The sequence below is a fragment of the Callospermophilus lateralis genome, unplaced genomic scaffold (assembly GCF_048772815.1).
Source record: "Callospermophilus lateralis isolate mCalLat2 unplaced genomic scaffold, mCalLat2.hap1 Scaffold_65, whole genome shotgun sequence".
In the NCBI taxonomy this organism is placed as follows: domain Eukaryota; kingdom Metazoa; phylum Chordata; class Mammalia; order Rodentia; family Sciuridae; genus Callospermophilus; species Callospermophilus lateralis.
In genome coordinates, this window is record NW_027514826.1 from 2,095,627 (window position 1) to 2,110,386 (window position 14,760).

Below are 14,760 nucleotides of genomic sequence, written 5' to 3' on the forward strand. Positions count from 1 at the left end.
CAGGCAAGAGAGGGAGACGATACCAGGGGCTTGGGTCAGATGAGTGGTCACAAAAAAAGACCCACAAGGCGCTATTTCTCTGCTGGGACTGGTGGGCGGCACTCCCCACTTCCAGATGCTCCACACCAGGTCCAGTCTTCACACCCTGGTTACCTACACCCTCCTGAGGGCAGAGACACCTACTGGATGAGACAACCCCACCTACTAGATGAGAAGAAAAGAAACGGATCTTTTAGAGCATTATTTTTTCTCTCTCTGTCTCTCTTTTATCTTCTGTTCTACCCTTCTATCCTCTGGCTCTCACATCCCCAACAAATGTAAAACCAACAATTTTGCATGAAATAGGACTTTTAGGACTATGTCACCTGAATAATATATTTTAGAGGAATTGCATAAGCCCCCCCCCTTTTTTCTCTTATTTTTTCTTTTTCCTCTCTCTTTTTCTTTCTTTCCATTTTTTCTTTCTTCTTCCTTCACCCTCCAAATTATACTATTTTAACATCCTGTATTTTTCTAAAAACACATATGTGTATGTTTTATGTACTCTACTGTCTTCCCACATAATTGTCTTCCCACGTAATTATCTACCCCAAATTATCTCCTATCTATTCTCCTGCTACTAACCCTCTTCACTAGATATCTCCTTCACATTTTCTAACATATATTAACCCTATACCCTCACATCTTCTCCCTTCAACATTTCATTCTATGCCTGACCCCCAGTTCATTGTCCACCACCAGAAACTGTAAAGCTTTTTATGAAATTACTGATTATATTTTAAATAATAATTGAATCCAACATTTCTGGACATTAAGGCTAAACTGTAAATGTCCTAATAACAACAATTTGTTCATAGGTGATGTATTGTTGATATTGGGATCTGTTAACATTATACTTCCCCACAAAGGAGAGATCTTGGAACCCTACAAAAGCACTACAAATCTATAGGGTAAAAACAATAACACACCAGATCCACAGAGCTGGAAAGGAAGACACATGAGCAACATGAAAAGACAAGGGAAAAATGTACCACAACAAATCAAGACAACACATCATTAGAAAAATTAACAACCATAGCAGAAAAAAAATTACAGAGAAAGATTTCAGTATATACATAGTAAAATGTTTTGGGATGTCAAAGAAGACATAGAGAACAATTACAGGCAGTGAAAGATCACTTCCATAATGAGCTACATAAACAAATCCAAGAAGCAAAAGAGCGCCTCAACAGGGAGACGGAGGTTCTACAAAAAAAAAAAAAAAAAAAAATACAGAAATCCTTGAAATGAAAGAAATAATAAACCAAATTAAAAATTCAAATGAAAGCATCACCATCAGAGTAGAACACTTAGAAGACATGAGACAATGAAGATCAAATAAATAATCTTGAAAAGAACATAGACCACACAGTGAAAAATGATAAGAAACCATGTGTAGAACATTCAAGAAATGTGGGTTAGCATAAAAAGACCAAATTTAAGAGTTATTGGGATAGAGAAAGACATAGAGGTTCAAACCAAAGGAATGAACAATCTATTCAATGAGATAATATCAGAAAACTTTCCAAACAGAAAGAATGAATTGGAAATCAAAATTCAAGAAGCCTACAGGAAGCTGAATGTACAAAATCCCAACAGACCCACACCAAAGGCACATTATAATGAAAATGCCCAACATACAGAATAAGGAGAGAATTTTGAAAGCACAAGAGAAAGGAATCAGATTACATATAGGGGAAAACCAATTAGGATAGTGGCAGATTTTTCAACACAGACCCTGAAAGCTAAAAGATCCTGGAACAACATATACCAAGTCCTTAAAGATAATGGGTGCCAACCAAGAATCTTGTATCCAGTAAAATTAAGCTTTAGATTTGAAGATGAAATAAAAACCTTCCATGATGAACAAAAGTTAAAAGAATTTATAGCTAGGAAACTGGCACTACAAAACATCCTTGGCAAAATATTTCATGAAGAGGAAATAAAAAACAGCAATGAATATCAGCAGAGGGAGGTAACACCTTAAAGGAAAAACTAATCAAAGGAGAAAACTAATTCAAGTAAAATAACAAAAATAAACAAATATGGCTGAAATTACAAACCATATCTCAATAATAACCCTAAATGTTTATGGCTTAAACTCACCAATCAAAAGACATAGGCTAGCAGATTGGATTTAAAAAAAGACCCAACAATATGCTGCCTCTAGGAGACTCATCTGTTAGGAAAAGACATACACAAACTGAAGGTAAAAGGTTGGGAAAAATCATACCACTCACATGGACTATGGAAGCAAACAGGGGTTTCAATACTCATCAAATAAAGTAGACTTCAAGCCAAGGTTAATCAGAAGGGAGAAAGATGGACATTACATACTGCTCAAGGGAACCATACACCAACAAGACATAACAATCATAAATATATAGGCCCCAAACAATGGTGCAGCTATGTTCATCAAACAAACTCTTCTCAAGTTCAAGAGTCAAACTGACCATAACACAATAAACTTGGGTGAATTTAAAACACCTCTCTCACCATTGGATAGATCTTCCAAACAAAAGTTGAATAAAGAAAATATAGAGCTCAATAACACAATCAATAACTTAGACTTAACTGACATATATAGAATATTTCAACCAGTATCAAGCGGATACACTTTCTTCTCAGCAGCACATGGATCCTTCTCTAAAAGATACCATATACTATGCCACAAAGCAACTCAATAAAATTCTGGCAAATCAAATACAAAAACATATCAAAAAGATTGTGCACTATGATCAAGTTGGATTAATCCCAGGGATGCAAGTTTGGTTCAACATACAGAAATCAATAAATGCAATTTATCACATCAATCGACATAAAGATAAGATATGATCATCTCAATAGATACAGAAAAGGCATTTGACAAAATACAGCATTCCTTTATGTTCAAAACACTAAAAAACCTAGGGACAACAGGAACATATCTCAACATAGTAAAGGCTATCTACGCTAAGCCTCAGGCCAACATCATTCTAAATGGAGAAAAATTGAAGGCATTCCCTCTAAAAACTGGAACAAGACAGGGATGCTCTCTTTCACCATTTCTTTTCAACATAGTTCTTGAAACACTGGCCAGAGCAATTAGAGGAAAGAAATCAAAGGAATATGTATAGGAAAAAAAGAAATTAGCACTATTCGCTGATGATATGATTCTATACCTAGAAGACCCAAAAAACTCCACCAGAAAACTTCTAGAACTAGTAAATAAACTCAGCAAAGTAGCAGGATATAAAATCAACACCCATAAATCAAAGGCATTCCTGTATATCAGTGACAAATCCTATGGAAAGGAAATGAGGAAAACTACCCCATTTACAATATCCTCAAAAAAAAATACTTGGGAATCAACTGGAAAGATCTATACAATGAAAACTATAGATTCCTAAAGAGAGAAATCAAAGAAGACCTTAGAAAATGGAAAGATCTACCTTGCTCTTTGATAGGCAGAATTACTATTTTCAAAATGACCATACTATCAAAAGCACTATACAGATTTAATGCAATTCCAATCAAAATCCCAATGGCATTCCTCATAGAAATAGAAAATCAATCATGAAATTTATCTGGAAAAGTAAGAGACCCAGAATAGCTAAAACAATCATAAGCAGGAAGAGTGAAGCAGGTGGCATCACTATACCAGACCTTAAACTATACTACAGAGCAATAGTTTTAAAAAAATCATGTATTGGCACCAAAATAGACTGGTAGACCAATGGTACAGAATAGAGGACACAGAGATTAACCCACAAAATTACAATTATTTATATTAGACAAAGGTGCCAAAATATGCACTGGAGAAAAGATAGCCTCTTCAACAAATGGTGCTGGGAAAACTGGAAATCCATATGCAACAAAATGAAATTAAACCCCTATCTCTCATCATGCACAATACTTAACTCAAAGTGGATCAGGTACCTAGGAATTAAATCAGAGGCTCTGTGTCTAGTAGAAGAAAAAGTAGCCTCTAATCTTTATCATGTGGGATTAGTCCCCAACTTCCTTAATAAGACTCCTATAGTGCAAGAATTTAAAACCAAGAATCAATAAATGGGACGGAATCAAACTAAAAAGTTTTTATCTCAGTAAAAGAAATAATCTGTGAGGTAAATAGAGAGCCTACATCCTGGGAGCAAGTCTTTACCCCTCACACATCAGATAGAGCACTAATCTCTAGGGTATATAAAGAACTCAAAAAGCTAAACACTGAAAAAAAAAAACCCAAATCAACAAATGGGTCAAAGACCTGAACAGACACTTCTCAGAAGAGGATATATAATCAATCAACAAATATATGAAAAAAATGCTCATCATCTCTAGCAATCAGAGAAATGCAAATCAAAACTACTCAAAGATATCATCTCACTCCAGTCAGAATGGCAGCTATAATGAAGACAAACAACAGTAAGTGTCGGCGAGGATGTCGGGGAAAAGGTACACTCATACTTTGCTGGTGGGACTGCAAATTGGTGCAGCCAATATGGAAAGCAGTATGGAGATTCCTTGGAAATCTTGGAATGGAACCACCATTTGACCCAGCTATCCCTCTCCATGGACTATATCCAAAGGACTTAAAAACAGCATACTACAGGAACACAGCCACATCAATGTTTATATCAGCACAATTCACAATAGCTAAACTGTGGAGCCAACCTAGATGCCCTTCAGTGGATGAATGGATTTTTAAAAAATGTGGCATATGTACACAATGGAATTTTACTCAGCAATAAAAGCGAATCAAATCATGGCATTTGCAGGTAATTGGATGGCATGGGAGAAGATAATGCTAAGTGAAGTTAGCTAATCCCAAAAAGACAAATGCCAAATGTTTTATCTGATATAAGGAGGCTGACTCATGGTGGGGTAAGGAGGGGGAAACATGTGAGGAATAGATGAATTCTAGGTAGGAAAGAGGGAAGGGAGGGGGAGGGAAGGAGAGGGAGGAGGCAGGGGATTAGCAAGGATGGTGGAATGTGATGGACATCATTATCCAAAGTACATGTAGGAAGACACGAATTGGGTGTCAACCTACTTTATATATAAACAGATATGTGAAAAATTGGGGTCTGTACGTGTAATAAGAATTGTAATGCATCCATCACATCTATTGTTTCAGTTACTAAGCCATATTTGCAAAATCATTCAGTCACTCATACATTCAGCGAATGAAGGGTTTGATAAAGTAACAGCATCCAGCCTCAACGATATATGGGAATTGCCCAGGAAGCCTCAAAAGTTGCTAATGCTTGGGGCTGGCATTGGAAAAGTGCTTTCCTAGCACATGCAAGACACTGAGTTCAACAGTAAGCACCACATAAAAATAAATGAGTGAAATAAAGGTTTTGTGCCCAACTATAACTAAAAAATAAATATTTTTTAAAAATGCTAATGTTTGCAGCCAGGTTTGAGGCGCACCAGTAGAGCACTCGTCTAGCACGCAGGAGATCCTGGGTTCCTGGGTTCGATCCTCAGCACCACATAAAAAATAAAGGAGTGAAATAAAGGTATTGTGTCCAACTACAACTGAAAAATAAATATTTAAAAAATTTTTAAAAAATAAAAATGCTGATGCTTCTTTTCCACCTTCAGAGATTCTAATGTAATTGATCTGGGGTCCTATCAGGGAATTAAGAGTTAACATTTCCACAGGTGATTTATGATGTACAGACAGGGTTTAGCCGCTGTCTAACAGAAAAAGAGTAGGGCTTAATTACTGATTGCATGAAGAGGGAGAGAGAAAAAAAAAACAAGCTTTCAAAAACATTTATTTACTTCCTTTTGATACCATCTGAATTCAATATTTATATTATGAATGGCAGTAACAGAACTTTCTTAGTGTAGTCACCTCCTCATCAAACTCAACTCATCTTTTTACCGTTTGCAGGATATATGGAGAGATATTTATGTTTCTCAGCTTATAATAAGTTTATTTCCCAATAAACTCATAACTGAAAACATTTCAAGTCAAAAATGGATTTAATGCACCTAATCTACTGAACACCATAGCTTAGTAACACACTTACACTGTAAAGTGCCGTTGTTTACCATCATGATTGTGTGGCTGACTGAGAGCTGTGACTCACTGCCACTTCACAACATCATAAAAAAAGAATTATATAAGGCATAACGCTAGCTCAGAAAATATTCAAATTCAAAATCTAGAGTATAGTTTCTACTGACTACATATTACTTTCACACCATAGTAGAGTGTGAAATATCATAAGTTAAACCATATTAAGTCAGGGACCATCTAGTCAGTCATGTAGACACTCCTGTTTTCCAACACAGTCTTCCGACTGTTTGCACACATCAATTAATAGAGCTTTCCATTACTCCTGAGACACTATTCCAACCTGAGTTTGCCTTTGCCTTTACTATTGCTTCCAACTTGGATCTCCTTCACTTCAATCATTCTCTATTCCACCAGTCCTTTATCTGTTTGATGGAGAACCAGCGATGACAGCAAGTACCTCTGGACCCCCAGTAGTAATTCCTCACTGTCTTAAACTCCAAAGCACCCGACTGCACTTCACAAAGTCTGTCTATGAAAAAGTTGTGAAAATACACACCATATGCTTCCAATTAGATTTTAAGCTCCCTGGGGGGAGAAGCTAAAAATTCCATCAATTCTATATAGTGGAAATAAAGGGGTTCAATGTGAAGGCTCCAGAGTCATCTTGTCTGAGTTTATACTCAAACTCTGCCACTCACACACAGCGTGTGTGACTTATAGGCAGGCAATTGACCTTCTGAGCCTCAGTTTCTCTTCCTGTGAAAGCTAATAACAAGATCTTTCAAGATTTCTAGGAAAGCAAAATGGTAAATATATACAAAATGCTTAGCACGATGGCTCCAAATGGCATCAGAAGTGATGGGGATCAGCATTTGAGGGACTAAAATATATCAAGAAAGACATTCAGAGATGAGGTTGACAGCATTTCTGTGTATAAACACTCTTGGATTTGGAAAATATTTATTATATTTTCTAATGTTACACCCTAGGACGATTCAAGTTATTACTGGGGTTTTCAATTATTCCAGACAGCTAGTCTTGCTTCCTGATAGTATGTAAATTTCCCAGCTTGGTGCCATCTCTCAGATTCTAAATTTCATTTTTGCCATGACGGCTTTTTTGAAAACTTGGATGCTCCAAGACCCCTGTGTGCTAAATGCTGTTTCTTTGTGGAATGCAACAGTTTTAATCAGGTGAAACAGTGATGGAGAGCATGTCAGATATGCATACAGGCCATGCTCATTTATGAAACATGAAATCCCGCTGTTCAGACGCCAATGAGCCAAGAGAACAACAAGCTATTTCTAGTGAGCTGATAACATTACCGCCTCCGGATCTAAAATGAGATCTATTTTAAATTTAATTCATTTTCTGAAGGATAAATAACAAGAGCCCCTTCTGTCTGCAACTGCATCTGAAGACCATATGTTGTGCAGACAGCTAAGTAAGCAAGGACGAGAACTTAGAGGGCAGGTTTCTTGGGGACTCCATGTCCCATGGCCACCATTTCTCTCAGTACAATGATCATGCTGTGTTTGAAGCCCATTTGAAGTACCAGAGACTTAACAGAGTGAATCTGTGTGGTGAGACTACAAACAAGTGCATCATCTGACCTTACAATGTATCTGCAATTTCTTTTCTTTCTTTTATCCTCATCCTCAATCTCCCTGTAGAATCCATTCATCAGCATTGAAGTGTGTCCATATCCCTCACAGCATTTTAAATTAAAAATTCCTCCTTGATACATACCTCATCCAACTGCCAGTGCACTTCCTACCTCATCTTCTGAACAACCTTGAAAAGCCTGTCTGCACTGTTTCTATTGGCTGTGTTACATGCACTTCTCAAACCATCTCAACATGGCTTCCGAATCCTCATTGTTTTAGTGCCGTGACCAAAAGACCTGCCAAGAGCAATTAGAGGAGGAAAAGTTTGTTTGGGGGCTCATGGTTTCAAAGGTCTCAGTCCATAGATGACTGACCGACTCCATTCCTTAGGGCTCAAGGTAAGGCTGAATATCATGGTAGAAGAATGTAGTGGAGGGAAGCAGGTCAAGACATCATCCCAGGAATCAGAGAGAGAGAGAGCCCTGCTCACCAAGGACAAAATATATACCCCAAATGCACACCCTCAAGGACCTACCTCCTCCAGGTATCCCCTACCTGCTTACAGTTACCATCCAGTTTATCCCTATCAATGTATTAATGCACTCATTAAGTTAAGGTTCCTATAACCCAATCATTTTACCTTCTTGTATTGTCTCACGCAGGAGCTTTTGGTGGACACATAATACCCTAACAATGACACTCCCCTCTAACTTTATCAGAACCACTCTTCTGAGGTCAATAGTGATTTCCAGGTAGCAAAATCCATTGCTGAGCTTCTGTGACACAACTTACCATTTTTTTCTTCTGAAAAGATTGTGTTTTCAGATTTTATGATTCCTCATTTTCTAGGCTTTCCCCTGCTTACTTGACCTCTCCTTCTCCATATCCTGTTCAATGGATTTGCTTTTCTATATCAAGGCTGAACCTTGGGCCTTCTTTGATTTATAATCTTTCTTCCAAGAAATATCAACAACATCCAAAAAGTTAATGATTAAGGACAGCTGACTGGTTCTTCACCACCAAGAGCTCCCCTCCCAGGAGCACATAGCCACGTGTCTGCTCTGCATCTTCTATCTGCATTCTCAAGACTACAGATGTCCCTTGACTTACCACAGGGTTCCATCACAATAAACCCATCATAAGTTGAAAATGCATAAAATAATTTTTAAAATGCACGTCATACACTTAATACTACCAAGCATACTAGCTTAGCCTCACTATCCAAAATATGCTCCCAACACTTACATTAAACTGTGGATAGAAAAGATCATCTAACACAGATCCTATTAGATAATTAAGTGTTGTATATCTCATTTAATTTATTAAATATGGGGCTGGGGTTGTGGCTCAGTGGTAGAACACTCACCTAGCATGTGTGAGGCCCTGGGTTCAATCCTTAGCACCACATAAAAATAAATAAAATAAAGGTATTGTGTTGATCTTCAACTAAAAAATAAATATTAAAAAAATATTAAATATTATGCTGAAAGTGGAAAATGATATGTTAGCCTGGATATACTTTTTGCCCCATCATAAAATCAAAAAACCCTAAGCCAAAGTCAGAGATCATGTGCATTCCAAATTAACTGTCCCCTCCTTTATTTAAATGATCACTCCAGAAACCCAAGAAATACCTTTAACCTTTGCCTTGATTCTGGTCCACCCTAACATTTGCAGGTTCTCAAGCTCATATGCATACATGTAGCTTTTATGTGTATGTAAAGAAACAGTATCATGTTAGGTCTAGCTCAGTGTAATATGAGTGGTATATTATAGCAAAGTATTCTTTAGCTTATACACACAATACTGTAATGAACATACTAACTTTTGGAATTCCAGCAAAAGAGGAAATGCACAAGGTGGATGCTGAACACGTTGACAAATTGCAATTTGCTATGAGAATATATTTCATTCATATCATAGACTAGGCAAAGATTTGGATAAGGTGGTAAATTCTTCTTTTATTTCACTTATGCATTTCCTTTGCCCAATTCTTCCTCACACTGGAAAGCAGTATTAGCCATTGCAAGCATCAAAATCGACACAGCATTTAGGTACTTTCATTTGCAGGAGCTGGAATGAATTGATGGAGAGAAGCCCCTCCTTGGTGCCTGGGCAGCCTTAGTCCTAAAGAATGATGGTTAGGGTTATGGTCAAGAGATTTGCCTAGGCTGAGAGAGACCTATTTGTCTGAGAACACCTTCATTTTTTTGTGAATATTTGTGATAAGAGAAGACTTCTAAAGCAGGGTCAGCACATTTATCCTGTAAAAAAATCAAACAGTAATTATTCACTATTGTGAGTCAGACAGTGTCTATTATAACCTCTCAACTCTGCTGTTAAAAAGTAAAATAGCCCGAAATAAAAGATCTTATCTGTGTTTCAATAAAAATTTATTTAAAAAAAAAACTCAGAACAGGGAACAAATTTAATCCCCAGGCTGAAATTTGCTAATTCTTCATCTTTTTAAAAGTACAAATGCTCCTCACCTTGCAATAGGGCCATGTTCTGAAAAACCCATCAAAAGTTGAGTTGTAAGCCAAAAAATACATTTAATACCCTTAACCTATGAAATATCGTAGCTTAACCACGATGTGCACAGTAGAGTAGCAGTTTTTTTTCCACTCTTGAAGACATGGCTGAAAGTGAGTTCCAGATGACTGCTGATGCCCAGCATTATGAGAGAATATCATACTGTATATTACCTGCCCAGGAAAAGGTCAAAATTTAAATTTTAATATATGTTTCCATTAAATGCATGACTCCCAGATTACCATAATGTCAAAAAAAATCATAAATCAAACCATCATAAGTCAGGGACCATCAGAATGAGGGCAAAGTAGAGACACCTTTGCCCAAAGATAAGGGTGGTATTGCCCTCACCATCTATTTCTCATAAATAATCCTGTTCTGTTGTATACCTTATTCTATTATATATGTATACCTATCCTGTTTTGTACCTTAAAGCCTATTTCAAATCCACTTCTGAACTTTTTACCATCACCAACCTGGCCAAAACTGCATTTATTTTCCACATTTTGAAATAAACGTATAACTGACCTCTCATTTCATTATTGCTCATGTAATCTCTGCCCCCCTCCCCACCTTTGCAGCTAAGGAGATCTGATCACATTGCTTCCCTATGTTAAACTTTTATACATTCCCTGGTAACAAGTTGATGGTGGGTGACCTGTTGGCACCCAACCAGCCTCAACAAAAGCTTCCCCTCTCCTGATACCAATCCTCAAGCTCTCTTTCATGTCTTGCAATGCTCCTGTGTCCTTCCTTCATGAATGCCACCTCTTCTTCTCTCCTGACTGTGGCTCTTCTTCAGCCAGTAAATACTTGGGTCTTCCCCACTAAGAGAATTTCCTGGTCTTCCCTAACAAGTCTTAGCCTGACCCCATGCTCTCACCAAAGCCTGCATCATTTTAGTTTCTAATCACAGTGATAAGAACATAAGACAAAGAAAATCACTCAACTCATGACCAGGAAAGAGAAAGAGAGAGAGAGAGAGAGAGAGAGAGAGAGAGAGAGAGAGAGAGAGAGAGACAGCGCGCGCGAGCGCGCAAGAGCGCAAGGGACTGGGTCCCACAGTCACCTTTGAAGGCATACCTCCCACTGTCTTCTAAAGATCCACAGCGCCTCTCAGTATGTCACCCTCGGCACAATTCCTTTAACTCATGGACCTTTGGGGGACTCTTATCTAAACCATATCTCTACCTAAGGTTCTGGCTGCCTTTCAAGAATAGGTTGGTTTTCTGGTTCAATTTCTTTGATTGTTGCTGTTGTTTTATGCACGGCTTGCCCTCTGCCTAGCTTAAGAACAGAAACAGAAAACAGTTCAAGCTCCTAGAGGTTTCTCCTTTAACCCCCCAAATCACATTCTTTGTTGTGGGTTGAGTTGTATTCATCCAAAGATAAGATATATTGAAGTCCTAATCCCCAGGACCCTGTACCTCGGAATGTGATACTGCGTGGAGATCCAGACTTTATGGAGGTAATTAAATTAAAATGGGGTCATTAGAGTGTGTCCTGATCCAATATGACAGCTGTCTTTATAAAAGAGGTAAATTTGGACACAGAGAGACACAAAGACACATATGGAGAGAAAATTATGTGTGGATGGGGGTTGGGGATGGAATACAAGGACTGTCTGAGGCCACCAGAGGCCAGGAGACATTCCAGAGCAGATTCACCTTCAGAGTCTTCAGAAGGAACCAATCTTGAAGTTATAGGCTGAATTGGGCACCCACCCCCCCAAATCCGTATGTTGAAGTCTTAATTCCTAGGACCTCAGGATGTGAGTGTTATGGTTGAAATATGAGGCATTCCCTAAAAGCTCACACGTGACATAATGCAAGACTTTTCAGAGGTGAAATGATTAGATTGAGATGTATAACTTAATCAGAGGATGAATCTACTGGTATGAATTCACTGGGAAGTAACTGTGGGCAGGTGGGGTGTACTTACAGGAAGTAGATCCCTGGGAATGTGCTTTTGGGGTTTATTTTTTGTCAGCTTCCTGGCCATAATTCCCTGGGCTTCTTCCCTCGGCCACGCCTTCCACCATAATGTTCTGCCTTACCTTGAACTCAGAGCAATGGAATTGGTGACAGTGAACTGAAACTCTGTTACATGAGCCAAGATAAACTTTCCCTCCTATATACTGTTCTTGTCAGGTGTTTTTGTTGTGGTAACAAATAAAACAGTGACTGAATTTGGAAATAAAGCCTTTAAAGAGGGAATTAAATTAAAATATGTTCACTATGGTAGGTCTTAATCGAATCATACTGGAGTCCTTACAAGGAAAGTAAGACACATGAGAGGCACTAAGTGTTCAGAATAAGTGTCCTGTGAAGACACAGGGAGAAGGTGGCCATCTGCAAGCCAAGGAGAGACACCAAACCTGCCAATACCTTAATCTCAGACTCCAATTTCCAGAATGTGAGAAATAAATTTCTCTGTTTTTTAAGGCCCCCAGACTGTGGTATTTTAGTATGATAACTTCAGGACATGAATACATTTTCCCTCAGCTCGATTTTTGCATATGTTGCTTAATAATTGTATTAAACATGCATATTCCTGTAAACGATATGTAACATTGCTTTGCATGAAGCAAGAAAGGGGTTGCCCCATGTTGGAGTTTTATAATAGCAGAGACTGGAAATGTGTGTGGTCAACTAAGTAGAGAACAGTTCACTAATAAGTCTATAAAGAAGTCTAGGATGGGAGGTGGGTACTGCTTAATAATAGAGCACACATTTAGCATGTATGAGACCCTGCACTGAATCCCCAGCATAGAAGAAGGAGGAGGAGGAGGAGGAGGAGGAGGAGGAGGAGGAGGAGGAGGAGGAGGAGAAGAAAAAGTAGTGGGAGGAGATAGTTGAAAGGTAAGTGAAGCAAGATTCAGATGTGTGGGGAGTTTGAACTTGGTCCTGTAGCAAAAGGACTGTTGAAGTTTACCTGTAAGGTAGCATACCTACCTCTGGAAAGTGTCTGAGGAGAGGACAGTTACTGTATTTAGGGAATGACAAAAAGCCCATTTCTATAATAGGATGAGGTTGAACTACACCCTTTCTGAGACCTCATGCTCTGCATAAACAGGCCATCTTTAAAAGGCATGAGTGTATTAAGAGGAATGAAGGAAAGGCACAGTGGATAGTGTTGGAACATAAAAGTTCCAGACTTGAGCTCAACCCCTATCCATGCCATGTACTGTGTCATTTTCTCAGCCTCAGCTGAGAAACTGTAAAACAGGGAGGGTTACTGTAAAGACACATGTTGTCTTTAGCAGCCTTAGGTGGAGTCTCTGTGCATTGCTGCTCTGTGATGAATATTCATCAATTTTATAGTCATTGAAAGGTCAGAAGCAGCAGTTTAGTGAAGATGATCTGACAAGACTTTTGATGAGACATCTAACACCAGCCATCTATATAGTGCTTTGATTCCAAAGTGCTTCCAATTTGACATCCGGTTTAATTCAGTGTTTAATACCATGAGTTAGGAATGCTTCTAGAACTTTAAGTTCATCAGAAATAGACAAACTTAACCAGACAGGGTGGTGCACGCCTGTAATCCCAGCAATGCAGGAAATTGTGGCACGAGGACTGTAAATTTGAGGCCAGCCTAAACAACTTAGTGAGACCTTGTCTCAAAATAAAAATAAAAAAGGCTGCGGATGTAGCTCAGTGGTAGAGTGTCCCTGGGTTCGATTTCCAGTACTGGAAAAAAATAAAAAAAAAAGAAAGAAATAGACTCATTGGTGAGGAAAGAATAGTGCACCATTAAAATTCTTCAAAGACCAAGCCATTTTGGATTGCTTTGTTCCTGGAGATCCTTCATAGCTGGCAAGGCAGACCATAAACCAAGTTGTCCAATACACTACATTTGTCATCCTGCTCCAGGAGAAAAATCCCCAGGAGGTGATTCGTAGTCCTGGCCCTTCCCATCACTGGACAAACTGCTTTTCCACATCTGGAAACACAGAAAGAATCAAGCCCTCAAAACTCACTAGAATGAGTTGCACAAATGAAAACTATTGTAGTCAGCTTTGTGTGCTCAGAGCCACATCAAGGCTTAGCTAAGTACTTGTTTGAAAGACAGTATGGCCCCCTAAGAACATGGGCTTTGGATCAGATAGGCTCAAGGTTACATCTCAGAGCAAGTCACTACTAGCAAAGAGCCTTTCAGCAATGACCTCGTCTCTGTGTTCTTTACTTTCCTTCTTCAAGAACTGAGCCACCAAACTGGCAAAGCTGGTGAAGATTGGTAGGTGCTGAATCTCAAGTCTCAAGTCTCTGACTTTGGACAATTTGTCTTAAAATACTTTCTTCTGAGTACTGGTGTCAGATCCACGTGGAATTTTAAGGTTAACATGCAGATTCAGAGTTCTGAACAAAGCAACTGAATGAGGCATACAGGGATGAGCCTCTTTAGTCTGCATTTTTAACAGGCTTGGGGTGTGTGTGGATATTTGGAAGTGTTCAGTGCAGGGACTTAGGATCTATTTGAAAGGCAATCTAGCCCTACTAAACCATTTCACCTGGTGTTTGTGCTGCATGGGGAATTTGGGGTAAGAAGATTCTGCCTAGAGGAAAT